Source organism: Bubalus bubalis, chromosome 24 (genome assembly GCF_019923935.1).
Source record: "Bubalus bubalis isolate 160015118507 breed Murrah chromosome 24, NDDB_SH_1, whole genome shotgun sequence".
NCBI lineage: Eukaryota > Metazoa > Chordata > Mammalia > Artiodactyla > Bovidae > Bubalus > Bubalus bubalis.
The window spans coordinates 39,538,395-39,552,695 of NC_059180.1; the positions used below are offsets into that span (position 1 = coordinate 39,538,395).

General features: G+C 54.3%; 11 non-coding genes across 11 annotated transcripts; all 11 read right to left on the reverse strand.

Moving 5' to 3' along the window:
* Positions 1-1,285: 1,285 nt before the first annotated feature.
* On the reverse strand, positions 1,286-1,358 carry TRNAR-CCU. The gene has a single exon. It is a non-coding gene; the product is annotated as a tRNA-Arg (tRNA).
* Positions 1,359-4,050: 2,692 nt separating this feature from the next.
* On the reverse strand, positions 4,051-4,122 carry TRNAP-AGG. The gene has a single exon. It is a non-coding gene; the product is annotated as a tRNA-Pro (tRNA).
* Positions 4,123-4,668: 546 nt separating this feature from the next.
* Positions 4,669-4,741, reverse strand: TRNAK-CUU. Its single transcript has one exon. It is a non-coding gene; the product is annotated as a tRNA-Lys (tRNA).
* Positions 4,742-7,079: 2,338 nt separating this feature from the next.
* On the reverse strand, positions 7,080-7,151 carry TRNAP-AGG. Its single transcript has one exon. It is a non-coding gene; the product is annotated as a tRNA-Pro (tRNA).
* A 1,270-nt stretch (positions 7,152-8,421) lies between these two features.
* On the reverse strand, positions 8,422-8,493 carry TRNAP-UGG. The gene has a single exon. It is a non-coding gene; the product is annotated as a tRNA-Pro (tRNA).
* A 1,251-nt stretch (positions 8,494-9,744) lies between these two features.
* On the reverse strand, positions 9,745-9,817 carry TRNAK-CUU. The gene has a single exon. It is a non-coding gene; the product is annotated as a tRNA-Lys (tRNA).
* A 718-nt stretch (positions 9,818-10,535) lies between these two features.
* On the reverse strand, positions 10,536-10,607 carry TRNAP-UGG. The gene has a single exon. It is a non-coding gene; the product is annotated as a tRNA-Pro (tRNA).
* Positions 10,608-11,773: 1,166 nt separating this feature from the next.
* On the reverse strand, positions 11,774-11,846 carry TRNAK-CUU. The gene has a single exon. It is a non-coding gene; the product is annotated as a tRNA-Lys (tRNA).
* Positions 11,847-12,273: 427 nt separating this feature from the next.
* On the reverse strand, positions 12,274-12,345 carry TRNAP-AGG. Its single transcript has one exon. It is a non-coding gene; the product is annotated as a tRNA-Pro (tRNA).
* Positions 12,346-13,135: 790 nt separating this feature from the next.
* TRNAP-UGG lies at positions 13,136-13,207 on the reverse strand. The gene has a single exon. It is a non-coding gene; the product is annotated as a tRNA-Pro (tRNA).
* An 875-nt stretch (positions 13,208-14,082) lies between these two features.
* On the reverse strand, positions 14,083-14,155 carry TRNAK-CUU. The gene has a single exon. It is a non-coding gene; the product is annotated as a tRNA-Lys (tRNA).
* Between the last annotated feature and the right edge of the window lie 146 nt (positions 14,156-14,301).

Sequence of the window (14,301 nt, forward strand, 5' to 3'; positions counted from 1 at the left end):
GGGAGGATAAGAGTTCGGTCGGAGCCGGGACTCCTTGGGCCGGGAGCCAGCGAAACCCACCGAACTGGGCTGCACCGCCTGGCGGGGAGCATGCATTTTCCCATAAGCTCTGGACCCCAAACGTGTCCCAACATACCAGAGGTCACTCGCCTAATAGAGTCATCCATTCACTCAAGTGTTGATTGAACGCTTAATGTATGCCAATCACTGAGGATACCGCAGTTGACAAATTAGATTTTTAAGAAAGAGGAAGAAAGGGGGCCAGACTCCAGATCAAAGGAAATTGCTGCTGTTCATTTTTGTTTCCTTCTTTACCAGACTCGACGCCTGCAGTTTTTTAACACAACAGGCAAGCAGGAAGTGCGGTAGGAGTCTTTTAAGGGGCGATTCTCTCTTCCCTGTTAGGAAACTCCCCTGCCCTCTTCAGTTATTAAAAGAAGAAAGAAAGAGAAAAGAAAAGAGATGTTTCTGAGGACACGGGGCACTTTCTCCTGGCCTGTGATTATAAAAAGTCACAAAAGTAGCTATACTGAAATAACAGAAGTCCAGGCAGAAAATCACCCACAGTCCTAACCCAGATCAAGTCAATGTTATCATTGCCCCCCCCCCTTACTTCCAATTCTCCCCTAAGTACTCCTTCAGTTCTTACACCCACATTTCAAAGGGGCAAGCTCTGCTGTCCACATTTTCTGTTTAGTTTTTGATCTGTGTATTTCTGCATTTTGCTAGAGTCTCTTTTTTTTTCTCCCCTTCCTTCCTGGGTCCTTCCACACCTGATTCCTTTCTGTACAGTCATGCAGGGACAGCTGCAGCTTAGGAGTTACTGTTTGTTATGTAAGAAATACATCGAGCATGACTTTCAGAGCAAGAACTTCCAAGTCGACTGGGATAGACTGAACATTCTTTTCTGAGGTTGGACAGTATTAATGAAGGAAAGTATATTCCATCTGTCTCCCACAGATGGCCATTCCCATCTCCCTTTTATTTATTATTTACCAAACTCTGCTGCAATAAAACATCCTTGTACTTACATCAGTCGTTTTATCTCTGAGACAGATTCAAAGAATTGGAATTAGAGAATCAAAGAAACCACACATATTCCCACATTAAGATGTATGTGTAACCACATATTTTTTTCCCATTTAGATGTACGGGAACACCGTCTTTGTCCTTCCTTGTTAGAGATTGTGGGGAATCTTTGTATCTTATAATCTATTATGATCTATTTATCTAATGATCCAAAATGCAACTCTCCATTTAAGGAAAGATAGGCCATCCCTCATACTACCCCAGGTGGGACTCGAACCCACAATCCCTGGCTTAGGAGGCCAGTGCCTTATCCATTAGGCCACTGGGGCTGCTGCCAAGTCTGTTTCCAAGAACTTGGGAAGAAGGAATAACTAGTGGCCAGTAGTTAGAAAGTGATCCAGGAATTGGTTTGGGTGCTTATTAGAAACCTGGTTGAGTCCTTACAAGGTCCCAGTCTCTGTTCAAGTCGCCAAGGAACAGAGTCCTGAGCGAAACAGACAATCGCGGCTAGCGACAGAGCTCCTGTGCGCGCGGCGCCCTCGCAGCCCGCCGCGCCCTCGCCGCCCGCCACGCCCTCCTCTGCCTGCATTCCCGCGGCTCCTCCAGCGCTCCCCAGAGTCCGGTTTGTCTGCTTCCTCCAGCGGGAGTCTCAGGCTCCGGAACGCCCTGGGTTGTCCTGCGGATGACAGATGCAGCGAGCAGTGAGGGTCCCTGGCTGCATCAGTCCGCGGCGCGTTGTGCAGGATCACCCTGCGGCGTGTGTGATAAACGTTCAGTCCTCCGGGGACGCGGCTGGACAGTAGACCCGGGGGAGCGCAGGGCTGGAAGAAGGCGTGCGGCGCCAACACCGCGAGCAGGGGAGGCCACCCCTCCGCGCCCGCCAAGGCTCAGCCGCAGGCGGCAGTCAGAATTTCCCCCAAAGCCTCCTGCGTTGGGCATCGTCACCCAGGGCTTGGCAACGTCCGGGAGACCGCCCGCCCGCAGAATACTCCCCGCCCGACCTCGCTTTTCCAGGCCAAACCACACCCTTGGAGCTGCCCAAAGCCGAAGTCCGCGGGATCGGGACACACCCCCTGCAATTTCCCTCGCCACCCACCTTTCTTTCTTCACTGAAGTTCCTAATTAATCCGAAGGGTAAAAAGTCAGCAGAATCCAGAGCCGCTCAAGATCCGACCCCCACCCCACCCCACCGCATCCCCTCAGGAGAGCTCCCGGGACCTCAAATTCTCCTCTCGTTACCCCCTATCCCGATTTCATCCTTTGTCACTCGAGCAACAAGATTATCCATGCGCAGTCCAGATTCCAATCTCCTTCAATCTCCTCCAATAAGTCCTTTATGACTAAAAAAAAAAAAAAAAAAATCCAGGACAGAATCAGAGGACAAACTTTGATTCAGTTGCCGCGGCTTCTAATCTCCTTTGTCCTGTTGGTCCTGGCAGTCTGGCCACCCGCCCGGATGAAGCGGAGGGCTAGGAGTGGGGGGCGCTGGAGCCACCGGCCCGGAGACTGGGGAGAAACCAGCATGGGAACAACACGGCGGACGCTGAGAGGAAACAGGACTCTGTAGACATGGGCCCCTTGTGCCTCGGGTGTACTTCGTCCCACGGGTGCGCGCGGTCTCCGCACAGGCTCGCCTTTTAAAGCGATTGTATTTTATTTAGTAAAAGGGGCCGGGAGGAGGAGACGCCGGGGAACATGCATTGCGGAAGCACCTGGCTGCGTTGTGGCCGGACGAATGTGTTCCTGTTCATACTCGTCTTTGGGGGTCACAGATTCCAGGGGGGACCCAGGAGCAGATCCTGGGCTCTGCCTCGGTCTCCCGGAGCCCAAGGCGGTCACGTTTGCCGAGATTGGCCGGTGTCCCTGGTCCCACGGCAACTTCGGGCCGCCATCATCCCTCTGGTTTGCCACATCCGTTTAAATTGGGCCCGGAATTTCTTGACTTTTCCAAAAGCAAGCTCTTCACTGCTTTGAGGTTTGTTTGTTTTTTATATCCAACATTTTCAGTTGTTTTTAGAAAGAGGGTTGGTCCCCAAAACCCATTTGTGTTACTGGAAACCTCGATTCTGCCAGGGTGTTTTTCTTTATAACTTCTTTAAAACTGTTTATAGTTTTTTAACCAATAAGTTAAAGTGTTTTTGTTTGTTTTTAACAAATTTGGAGAGAGATGGTTCACCCACTCCCTCCAGGAAATCAAATCCAATAGTCAAATCAGCCTTGGAGTTCTGCAGCAGACTCTGGAAAAAGAGGAGATTTGGCCTGAGGCATGGCCCTGGTCTCCGTCCATGGTGACCCTGACCTACAGGGTGACTGACCCTGGCATGTGGTTGCCCCTGGAAGTGGGGAATCTTTGCGTTTTACTGAAAGCAGCTCTCCAGATTTGGAACTCCTTAAGGGTCAAACTCAAACTCCACCTGGACCCCCAGCCGCCAAAAATGGGGCCCAACACAGCCTGAGGTTCAGAGCGGGGGACAGGATCCCTATCCTGATAGCATGGACTCCAGGTCTCCGTGCCCAACCCTGGCTCCCAGAACCCTTCCCTGACCTGGGGCTGTGAAGCCAGGGCAGACCTGGGAGTGCCCAGGTGAGGGGTGACAGGAGACCGAGAGAAGGAGGAAGAGAAGTGAATCAAGAAAGAGAAGGAGGGCCTTGGGTGTCGGAGTCAGGCCCGATACATTACTGGACACTTAGCAGGAATGTTTGAGTCTCAATGGAGTAATTAATTGCTGGACTCGAAGCCTGAAAGGTAGGTGATTTGGGGAGACTGTTTCAGGTTTTCTCCCCTGCCGGCCTTAACCTGACCGAAGCCCCGAAGAAATTGCTCCGCACTGTGATGTCCACACCCCTGAATCGCCAAGACTCCTACTAAAAGTTTAAAAGTATCTGGAAACAGCTTGAAGCTTTTAAATGTTTTCTCTAATTCTCTCGAAGTGTGGAGCTTTGAAGTACAAGATCTGGGGACTTGGCGTAGTTCTCAAATCTCTGGAGAAGAGCTGTTTTCATGTAAAAATGGCAATAAACGGGCTCGTCCGGGATTTGAACCCGGGACCTCTCGCACCCTAAGCGAGAATCATACCCCTAGACCAACGAGCCACACAAACTATACCCTCTGGGTCTCTTCTGTGACTCCGTGGCATCCCGGATATGGAATTCCAGAGACCAGTGAGGTGGGGCGGGGAGGAAACTCCAATTTCAGACCCATGGGAAAGTGTTGAGCTCATAGATTAGTGGGCAAGGGGAGGACGCCAGAGCTTCCTGTGCCAGCAAGTTGGGAAGCAGCCCCTGTACCCTACCCGCACCCTCGCCCCCAACCAAGTCTAGTGGTCCCTGTGCTCAGATTACAATAAGCCCAACGCCAGGAAAGACGGGCTATACTAGCACCCCGGCTTGGCCTTTAGGTCACTTTGCTGACACTTCTTGCAGCCAGGAATATGCTTGAGGAGGAGCTGGGGTAAAAGCCAGCAAGGAGCTGTGGGTCCGGCTGGGCAGTTGAGTGCCCTTTGATGGCAGGTCACAGGATTGCCTTGCTTGGAAAAGGCGATCCCCAAGGTGTAGTATCCTGGTATTCATCTGATGTTCACTGATGCTCACCTGCTGAGTTTCTCCGGACTCCAAAAGGTGCAAATGAAGAAAAGACAACGCCCAACGTGGGGCTCGAACCCACGACCCTGAGATTAAGAGTCTCATGCTCTACCGACTGAGCTAGCCGGGCAGCCATGAAGAAACCCTACCCTTGCATATATTGATGGGGTAATGTGATGGAACCTAGGTGACGGGTACTGACTTAGACATGGACACCAGGGTCGGGTGGTCAGTAGCCAAAGGTTCCTGGGCCTCACAGGAAGTCCCCACTTCAAGCTCCACTCTGCATCTAGGGCCCCTTCTACGACAACAGTTCCTCTAGCCCAGGACTTCCCTCACCACCCCATAGCTGGGGAACCCAGTCTGGCCCCTGTGCCCACCCAGCCCACCTGACCGTGGGCTTAGGGAGGAGGAGCTGGGCGAAGTCGCACAGAGAGAGCAGCACAAACCTAGGGCGAAATGCACAATTGACCCCTGGGGAGACATCTGGATTATTTCCAGTTTCTTGGCTGTTTTGAATAAAACTATAGACTTGTGTACAGATTTTTGTGTGAACAGAAAGAAGTCTTCATTTTTCTGAGATAAATACCCAAATTGCTGGGTTATATGGTGGTTATAAGTTTAGTTTTTAAAGGAAATGCCACAGTGTTTTCCAGCATGAGTGTACGATTTTACATTCCCACCAGCAATGTATGGGGTGACTCACTGTCTCCAATAAAATGTTCAACAGAAGTAGAGAGTGTCAGCATCCTTGTTGCATTTCTAACCTCAGATAGAATATTTTCAAGGTTTCACCACAAACTTGAAATTTGCTGCAGTATTTTGTAGATAATTTGGGCAAGTTATGGGTACTAACAGCTTTCAAAAAGTTATTTAGAATATACTTTTATTATCTTCTTAATTTATCCAATAACTGTAAAGTCATTCTCTAACATGGGTTGTGTATCTTCTGTCATTATTTCTTAATTAGTTTTTGCAGAGTTCATCAATAGCATTAACTTTTTGTCATTAATCTCTATTGTATGCTTGTTTTCAACATCATTATTATCTTTTTTTTTTTTTTTTTTTAGTTCAACCAGTTTATTGCTACCAACCATCTCCCTCCATCCTCATGCGTGCGTGCTCAGTCATGTAACTCCATGGACTGCAGCCCGCCAGGCTCCTCTGTCCATGGACTTTTCCAGGCAAGAGTACTAGAGTGGGTTGCCATTTCCTTCTCCATCAACATCATTATTTTCAGCTCTTCATCGCTTCTCCCCTTGTTCTAATTTATCTGGGTTTATTTTTTGCTGTACTTTTTCTAACTTCTTGTCATTAGCTTTAAGCTTGTCTTCTTATTATACACATCTAAGGCTATCAATTTTCCTCTAACTACTGCTTTAGCTGTGTCTTAAAGGTTTTGGTATGTAGTATTTTTCATCATCATTTACTTCAAAGTATTTTAAATCCCACTGTAATTTCTTCCTTAACTCATATAACTTCTAGAAGTGTATTGCTTAATTTGTAATATTAGGATATTTTAGGTTTTTTGTTTATTTTATATTATTTATTTTGACGTATTTTTAGTTTACCATTTCTTTCATCTTTCTAAACCATTGCGTACATCTATTGAGATTTGTTTCACTTTTTGCATATTTTTAGACAAATATAGTCCTGTTTCATTCTTCTAGAGCATTTTACATAGCTTTGGTTCTCAAATATATTTTCATTATTGTCTTTCATGTCTTTATACATAGTAAGGATAGTTGTGTTATAATCTGTATCTGATAATCTTGCATCTTTCCAACTTTATTTTCATATCTATTGTTCACTGGTTGTTGCTCATGATGCCTAGTTTCCTCGTTATTTTCCATTGTGGCATCCCATGGCACGCTTTCCAGCATATGCTGAAGACATCCTGGCAAGCACCTGAGACCCCACAGTGGGGTGGGGGTCCCGGTGTCCACCTCTTGCACCTCAAAGGCGGCCTCCGCAGAATAGGGCGGAGGGGATTTGGCTCCTGTCAGGCCCTGGGGCCCAGGACCCTGGGTACCCAGCGGTGCCGGAAGTCCCGGGACTCCTGCTGACTTCCGGCAAGGAAGGAGGGAAGACGCATGAGTCCACACCAGGTAGTGACTGGATTTAGAGTGATGCGAATGCCTGCAGCCCATTGCCTCTCCCCAGCCCATTGCCTCTCCCCAAGTGGATGCCCTGCCCTCCTGACTAGGGACTGTGGGGCCCAGGCTTGACAGTTCAGAGGCCTCCAACCGAGTAAGAACTGGCTCCTTATGTACGGAGGAAGGAAACACCTCTCCAGTCTTCCGTGCCTGGAGCTTGGACTAACAAAGTAGCTTGTGGCCAGATTCGTGGAGACACTTTCGCTCCTGGGCCTCAAAAAAAGTTTTAAAATGACAAGGGGAAAATAAAATAAAATGACAAGGGGAAGCACAGAGTGGCTCCCGAGACCTGCCAACTGGGGAGGAAAAATAGGGCTCGTCCGGGATTTGAACCCGGGACCTCTCGCACCCTAAGCGAGAATCATACCCCTAGACCAACGAGCCACATGCTTACGCATTTTGGATCTCCTCTTCCACCGGTGGGATCCGGGCTGGACCGGCCATGCCATGGAGCTGACGCGGAATGGAGACGCCAATTTCAAGCTCACTGGGAAGTGTAGAGGCCCAGGACTGATGGACGCGGAGAAAACAGCGCTCCCCCAATCCGGGGCCCCGCGTCGCCTCCCCTCGGCCCCAGGACGACAGAGAGCCCCGGACCAGGAAAGGCGGCCGGCCTCTGCCCCCGCGCCGCTCATCGGTCATCGGTCACTTCGCAAGCCTCCTCGCAGCCGCAAGCGCAGGGGACCCGCTGGACAAAGCCGGCGAGGGACTCCGGGGTGCGCGGGAGAGCTCGAGAGCGGGCGGGGGCGCGGAGGGTCCCAGAGCCGCTATCTCTGGGACGCTCGCTTTGGGGGCCACCGAACCCCCAAGACGTGGCCCCGGTGATCGCTCAACAAACGCCGGCGGAGTGCACGGAGGGGACACCGCCTCGACCTCGGCCTTCCGCGCTGCTCTCGCTTCTCCCGGGTCGGCTCCCAGCTCCCGACCCGCAGGTCAAAACCTAGAAAGCGCGTTTCGGACGCGGGGCCCCCAACCCACCAGGTTGACTGTGAGAGTCGCTTTGTTCTACCGACTGATCCAGCAAAGGTCCCGGCCTCAGATGCCCTAGGATGGCCTGATCTGGGGGTGGTCCCTAGAGGGGGGCGGGTTAGCCCATCAACCAGACCGCGCACCAGGACGGGTCACGATGCCCCTCCCAGCCCAGCTTGGGGAGGAGGCGGGCACTGCAGTCGGGCTGGGGAGGAGGAGGAGGCCGCCCTCGGAGCAGCGAGAGCCCGCGTCCAGGAGTCAGGGGTCAGGTCGGGGCAGAGTCTGCAGTCGGTATGTTCTCCCTCGACGTCCAGCCACTCCCCAGCCCCTCCGGATACTTAGCCCCATTTCTTCACCCTCTCATCAGGGAAAGCCCCGGGGACGAGGCCCCGACCCAAGAATGAAGTTGTGCCCAGGGAAGCCCGGGAGTCTCTTTGTCTCTCCCCGCCTCCCCGCCACTAAAATGCAACTTTAAGTTACAGTAGGGCTGATCGGGGGCTGGAGCGGTGATCCTCCCGAATCATCAGAGACCTGGAGCCCTAAGGCAACCTACGAGGCACTTTCCTTTACTCTGTTTGCAGGAGCGATTACCGCATGTCCTTCTCTCTGAGGACGCTGTCTAGTCTGTGTCTCCCAGACGCTTCCACCAGACCAAAACTCAGTCCTCCGCTTAAAGAAAAGGGGCGGGCTCGTCCGGGATTTGAACCCGGGACCTCTCGCACCCAAAGCGAGAATCATACCCCTAGACCAACGAGCCACTACATCATTCCCTCTCCCGCCTCCAGTCCTGTAGGTGACTCCAGTGAAGCTCGCTGCCATAGCTCAGTTGTCAGCGTGAGCACCGGAGAATCCGGCTCTCGGGGATCGTCGGGTCGCAGGTTCGCAGCCGCAGTCCGGTTTCAGAGGGACGTTTCGATTATCTGCTCCTCGTGCGGCGGGAACTGGAGGGAGACCAACCCCCCCACCCCCCACCCCCCACCCCACCCCCCCCCACCCCCCCCCACCCCCCACCCCCCACCCCCCACCCCACCCCCCCCCCACCCCCCACCCCACCCCCCCCCACCCCACCCCCCCCCCACCCCCCCACCCCCAACCGCCAAGCTGCAGCTTTGCTCAGTTCCGGCCTCAAATAGAGGCAGGAGATTCCCCGCCCAGAACACCTCGACCGCAAGAGGCCTCTCCTCAGGTCCCTGGGCCTGAGGCAAAACAGACTCTGGAACTACCGAACAACCCTATATCCCTCTACTTAATCGACACCTGAACCAAATTTCTCCTCCAACAAAGCAGTCTCTGAGCGAGAGGAGGAGGAGGTTCCGCAGGACCGCTCACTGTCCAGGGGTAGGAGTCTCCATTGGAGAAGGCAATGGCACCCCACTCCAGTACTCTTGCCTGGAAAATCCCATGGACGGGGGAGCCTGGTGGGCTGCAGTCCGTGGGGTCGCTAGGAGTCGGCATGACTGAGCGACTTCACTTTCACTTTTCACTTTCACGCATTGGGGAGGGAAATGGCAACCCACTCCAGTGTTCTTGCCGGGAGAATGCCAGGGACGGGGGAGCCTTGGTGGGCTGCCGTCTCTGGGGTTGCACAGAGTCGGACACGACTGAAGCGACTTAGCAGCAGCAGCAGCAGGAGTCTCCATTAGGTGCAAGAGGGTCAAATTCCCAGAGCAGCCTAGGTCTTCACACCTTTTAATTTGGGGGACTTATCAGCCTTTAAGAGCGCTCGTTCTTCCCTTGTCCTGAACTTACTCTCCTAACCTTCCAGAAATGGGAGTCTAGAAGTTTCCATGTGAGGCCCAACCGTTACAAGGAGCAGACAAGGCCAGGGCAGGGCCCAGCGTGGCTTTCTATGGTGAGCAGGAATCTGTTTGTGTCTGCACCCTGTGCCTCCAACAGGGCACTTTTTAGTTGGGAATGGACAGCTAGGAGCAGAAAACCAGCACACGTGGCACTGGAATCCACAACAAGCACACGTGGCACTGGAATCCACAACAAGCGGCAAAAACTACGCCCAACGTGGGGCTCGAACCCACGACCCTGAGATTAAGAGTCTCATGCTCTACCGACTGAGCTAGTCGGGCGGCTGAGGATAGCCGCCTACGGCCAGGTTTCCGAAGTTGACGGGCTGTGGACCGCCCCAAACCAAAGTATGGAGCAGGTACCAGGGTCAGTGGGTAAGTGGAGTGCCTGGATTTGAGGTGGGGGTGGGCTCCGGCTGCGAACGCCAGCAGCGCATCTCCTCTCCCCACGCCGATGCCCTGGCCTCCTGACCGAGAACCGTGGGGTCCAGCTTGACGGTTCTGAGACCTGCCACCGGCGAAGAACGGGCTCCTGATGCAGAGGAAGGGAACATCTCTGTCTTCCGTTCCTCGTTCCTCCAGCACAGGCTGACAATGTAGCTTGTTAGGAGACTCACGGGGGAGAAGGCAATGGCACCCCACTCCAGTACTTTTGCCTAGAAAATCCCATGGACAGAGGAGCCTGGTAGGCTGCAGTCCATTGGGTCGCTAGAGTCGCACACGACTGAGCGACTTCACTTGCACTTTTCGCTTTCATGCATTGGAGAAGGAAATGGCAACCCACTCCAGTGTTCTTGCCTGGAGAATCCCAGGACGGGGAAGCCTGGTGGGCTGCCGTCTTATGGGGTTGCACAGAGTCGGGCACGACTGAAGCGACTTAGCAGCAGCAGCAGGAGATTCACGGAGACACTTTGGCTACTGGGTCTCAATGAAAAATTTTAAAACGACAATGGAAGGGCACAGAGTGGGCCTTGAGACCCGCAAGTGAGAAAGAAAAGCAGGGCTCGTCCGGGATTTGAACCCGGGACCTCTCGCACCCAAAGCGAGAATCATACCCCTAGACCAACGATCCCCACACACCTGGCTCCCTCCCCCGGTCCTTCCGCAGGTGACTCCGGTGAAGCTCGCCGCCATAGTTCAGTTGTCGGTGTCCCCACCTGCGAACCCCAGGTCACAGGTTCGTAGCTGCAGTCCAGTTTCAGAAGGACGGTTGGATTATCTGCTCCTCGTCCGGCGGGAGCTGGAGGAGACCCCGCAGCTGCAGCTCTGCTCAGTTCTGGCCTCAAACGGAGGCAGGAGACTCCGCGTCCAGGGCACCTCGTCTGCAAGAGGCCTCACCTAGGGACCGAGTGAGGGAGGCCTGAGTGAGGGAGGCGGGGAAAAACAGATTCTGGAAGAATCCTATATTCCTCTAGTTAATTGACACCTGAATCCAATTGTGCCCCAACGGAGCAGCGTGACTGAACTAGAGGAGGAGCGGGAGGCGGTTTCCAGCCATGGCTCTCCGGTCCAGGGGAAGGAGGAGGGGCTCAGGTTTTTACACTTTGTTCTTTTAAATTGGGACCAGTGCTCCCTGAGGAGGAAAACCCCTGTGAGCCTTAAATGGCGTTGATTCTTGCCTTGCCTTGTCCTGATCTGCTTACTTTCTTGACCTTCCAGGAATAGGAGTCTACAAGCCCCCATGAGAGACCCAATCGCTACAAGGAGCTGACAAGGACGAGGGCAGGACCCAGCATGGCTTCCAATGTTGTTCAGCCGCTCAGTCGTGTCCGACTCTTTGTGACCCCATGGACGTCAGCACGCCAGGCCTCCCCGTCCATCATCAACTCCAGGAGTTTGCTCTAACTCACGGTCATTGACTCAATGATGCCATCCAACCATCATGCTCTGCCACCCTCTTCTCCTCCTACCTTCAATTTTTCCTAACATCAGGATCTTATCCAATGAGTTGGCTCTTGGCATCAGGTGGCCAAAGAATTGGAGCTTCAGCATCAGTCCTTTCAATGAATATTCAGGGTTGATTTCCTTTAGGATGGACTGGTTTGATCTCCTCGTAGTGCAACAGAGTCTTAAGGGTCTTCTTCAACAACACAGTTCAAAAGCATCAATGGAGATCAGAAATTTGTGTGTGTCTGCACCCTGTGCCTCCAACAGGGCATCTTTTAGTCGGAAATGGACAGCTGGGAGCAGAAGACCAACCCACGTGGGGCAGGAATCCACAATAGGCTGCAAAAACTACGCCCAACGTGGGGCTCGAACCCACGACCCTGAGATTAAGAGTCTCATGCTCTACCGACTGAGCTAGCCGGGCGGCTGCACACACTCGTCTGCAGACAGGTGTCGGAACTTGACGGCTGTGGACCGCCCCAAATGCAGGATGGAGTAAGTCCTGGGATCAGCGAGGCCATGGGGTGACTGGATTTGAGGCGGGGCTGGGACCAGACGCAAACGCCAAAAGCGCATCACCTCTCTGCACACCGATATCCTGGCCTCCTGACCTGGGACTGTGGGGCCCAGGCTTGAGCGTTCAGAGACCTGCAAGCGAAGAACCACCGGCTCTTGATGCAGAGGAAGGGAACCTCTCTCAGTCTTCCGTGCCTGGAACTCGGACTGAAAAAGTAGCATGTTAAGACACTCGTGGAGACACTTTGGCTACTGGGCCTCAATGAAAATTTTGAAACGACGACAAGGGGAGGCACAGAGTAGACCCTGAGACCCGCAAGTGGGGAAGAAAAGCAGGGCTCGTCCGGGATTTGAACCCGGGACCTCTCGCACCCTAAGCGAGAATCATACCCCTAGACCAACGAGCCGCGCACACTAAGGTTTCTGGCTCCCCTCTCTGATGCCGAGGTGTCTGGGAGCTGGACCGGCGACACCAGTGAGGTGGTGCGGAAGGGAGACCCCAATTTCAGACCCACTGGGAAGTGCGGGGTTCCAAGAATGATGCCCGCGGAGAAAACCCAGAGCTCCCGAGCCGGCAAAACGGACAGAAGCCCCTGCGCTCCGACAGTTCGGGGTCCGCGCCGCCTCTCCTCCGCCGTCGGATGACAGAGAGCCCCGGACCAGGAAGGGCGGCCGGCCTCTGTCCCCGCGTCGCTCATCGGTCACTTCGCAAGCCTCCTCGCAGCCGCGAGCGCAGGGGACCCGCTGGACAAAGCCGGCGAGGGACTCCGGGTCGCGCGTGCAGGTGGGGAGCGCACGAGAGCGGGCGGGGGCGCGAGGGGTCCCAGAGCCTCGATCTCTGGGACACTCGCTTTGGGGGCGGCCGAACCCCCAAGACGTGGCCCCGGGTGATCGCTCAACAAACGCCGGCAGAGTGCATCGAGGGCACACCGCCTCCGCCTCGGCCTCCCGTGCTGCTCGCGCTTTTCCCGGCTCAGCTCCCCGCTCCCGCTCCCGCCCCCGCAGGTCAAAACCAAGACAGCCCTCTTCGGACGTGGGGCCCCCAACCCCCGAGGCTGACTGTGAGAGTCGCTTTGGTCTGCCGACTGATCCGGCCGGACAGCAGCGGTCCTGGCCTCAGATGCCCTAGGCGCGCCTTGCGTCTCCCCGAAGCTTCCACCAGGTCTGCCTTCAGTCCTCCTCTTAAAGAAAAAGGGCGGGCTCGTCCGGGATTTGAACCCGGGACCTCTCGCACCCAAAGCGAGAATCATACCCCTAGACCAACGAGCCAACACACACCTCCCACCCCCCTCCCCCCGTCCCTCTGCAGGTGACTCCCAGGAAGCTCGCCGCTGTAGCTCAGTTGTCAGTGTGTGCACCTGAGAAACCCGCTCTGTGGGTTCTTGAGGTCGCTGGTTCGCAGCCGAACTCCGGTGGCAGACAGAAGGTTAGATTATCTGCTCCTCTTGCGGCGGGAGCTGGAGGGAGACCCCGCAGCTGCAGCTCTGCTCAGTTCTGGCCTCAAATGGAGGCAGGAAACTCGCCGCCCAGAACACCTCGCCCGCAGTCGTCCTCACCCGGGGACCGATGGGGGGCGGTGCCTGGGCCTCCTGAGGAAGTGAGGAAAACAGATTCTGGAAGAACCCTAGATTTCTGAATCCAATTCTGCCCCAACGGTGCAACGTGTCTGAGCGAGAGGAGGAGGGGGAGGCGGTTTCCGGCCATGGATCCCAGGTCCAGGGGAAGGAGGAGAGGCTCAGGTTTTTACACTTTTTGTATTTTGATTAGGACCAGTCCTGGTGGGCTGCCGTCTATACGGTCGCACAGAGTCGGATACGACGGAAGAGACTTAGCAGCAGCAGCAGCGTTCCCTGAGGAGGAAAACCCTTGTGACCCTTAAAGGGCGTTGGTTCCTGCTTTGTCCTGACCTGCTTACTCCCTTGACCTTCCAGAAATGGGAGTCTAGTTATCCCGAATAGAGGCTCCTCAGATACAAAGAGCAGACAATTCCGAGGGCAGGACCCAGGCTGGCTTCCTAAGGTGAGCAGGAATCTGTATGTCTGCACCCTCTGCCTCCAACAGGGCAGTTGTAAATCGGAAATTTACAGCTGGGAGCAGAAGACCAACCCACGTGAGCCAAGAATCCAAATAGGCGGCAAAAACTACGCCCAACGTGGGGCTCGAACCCACGACCCTGAGATTAAGAGTCTCATGCTCTACCGACTGAGCTAGCCGGGCGGCTGCACACACCCGTCTGCAGACAAGTGTCGGAACTTGACGGCTGTGGACCGCCCCAAATGACAGGATGGAGTAAGTCCCGGGGTCAGCGGGGACATGGAGTGACTGGATTTGAGGCGGGGCTGGGACCAGACGCAAACGCCAAA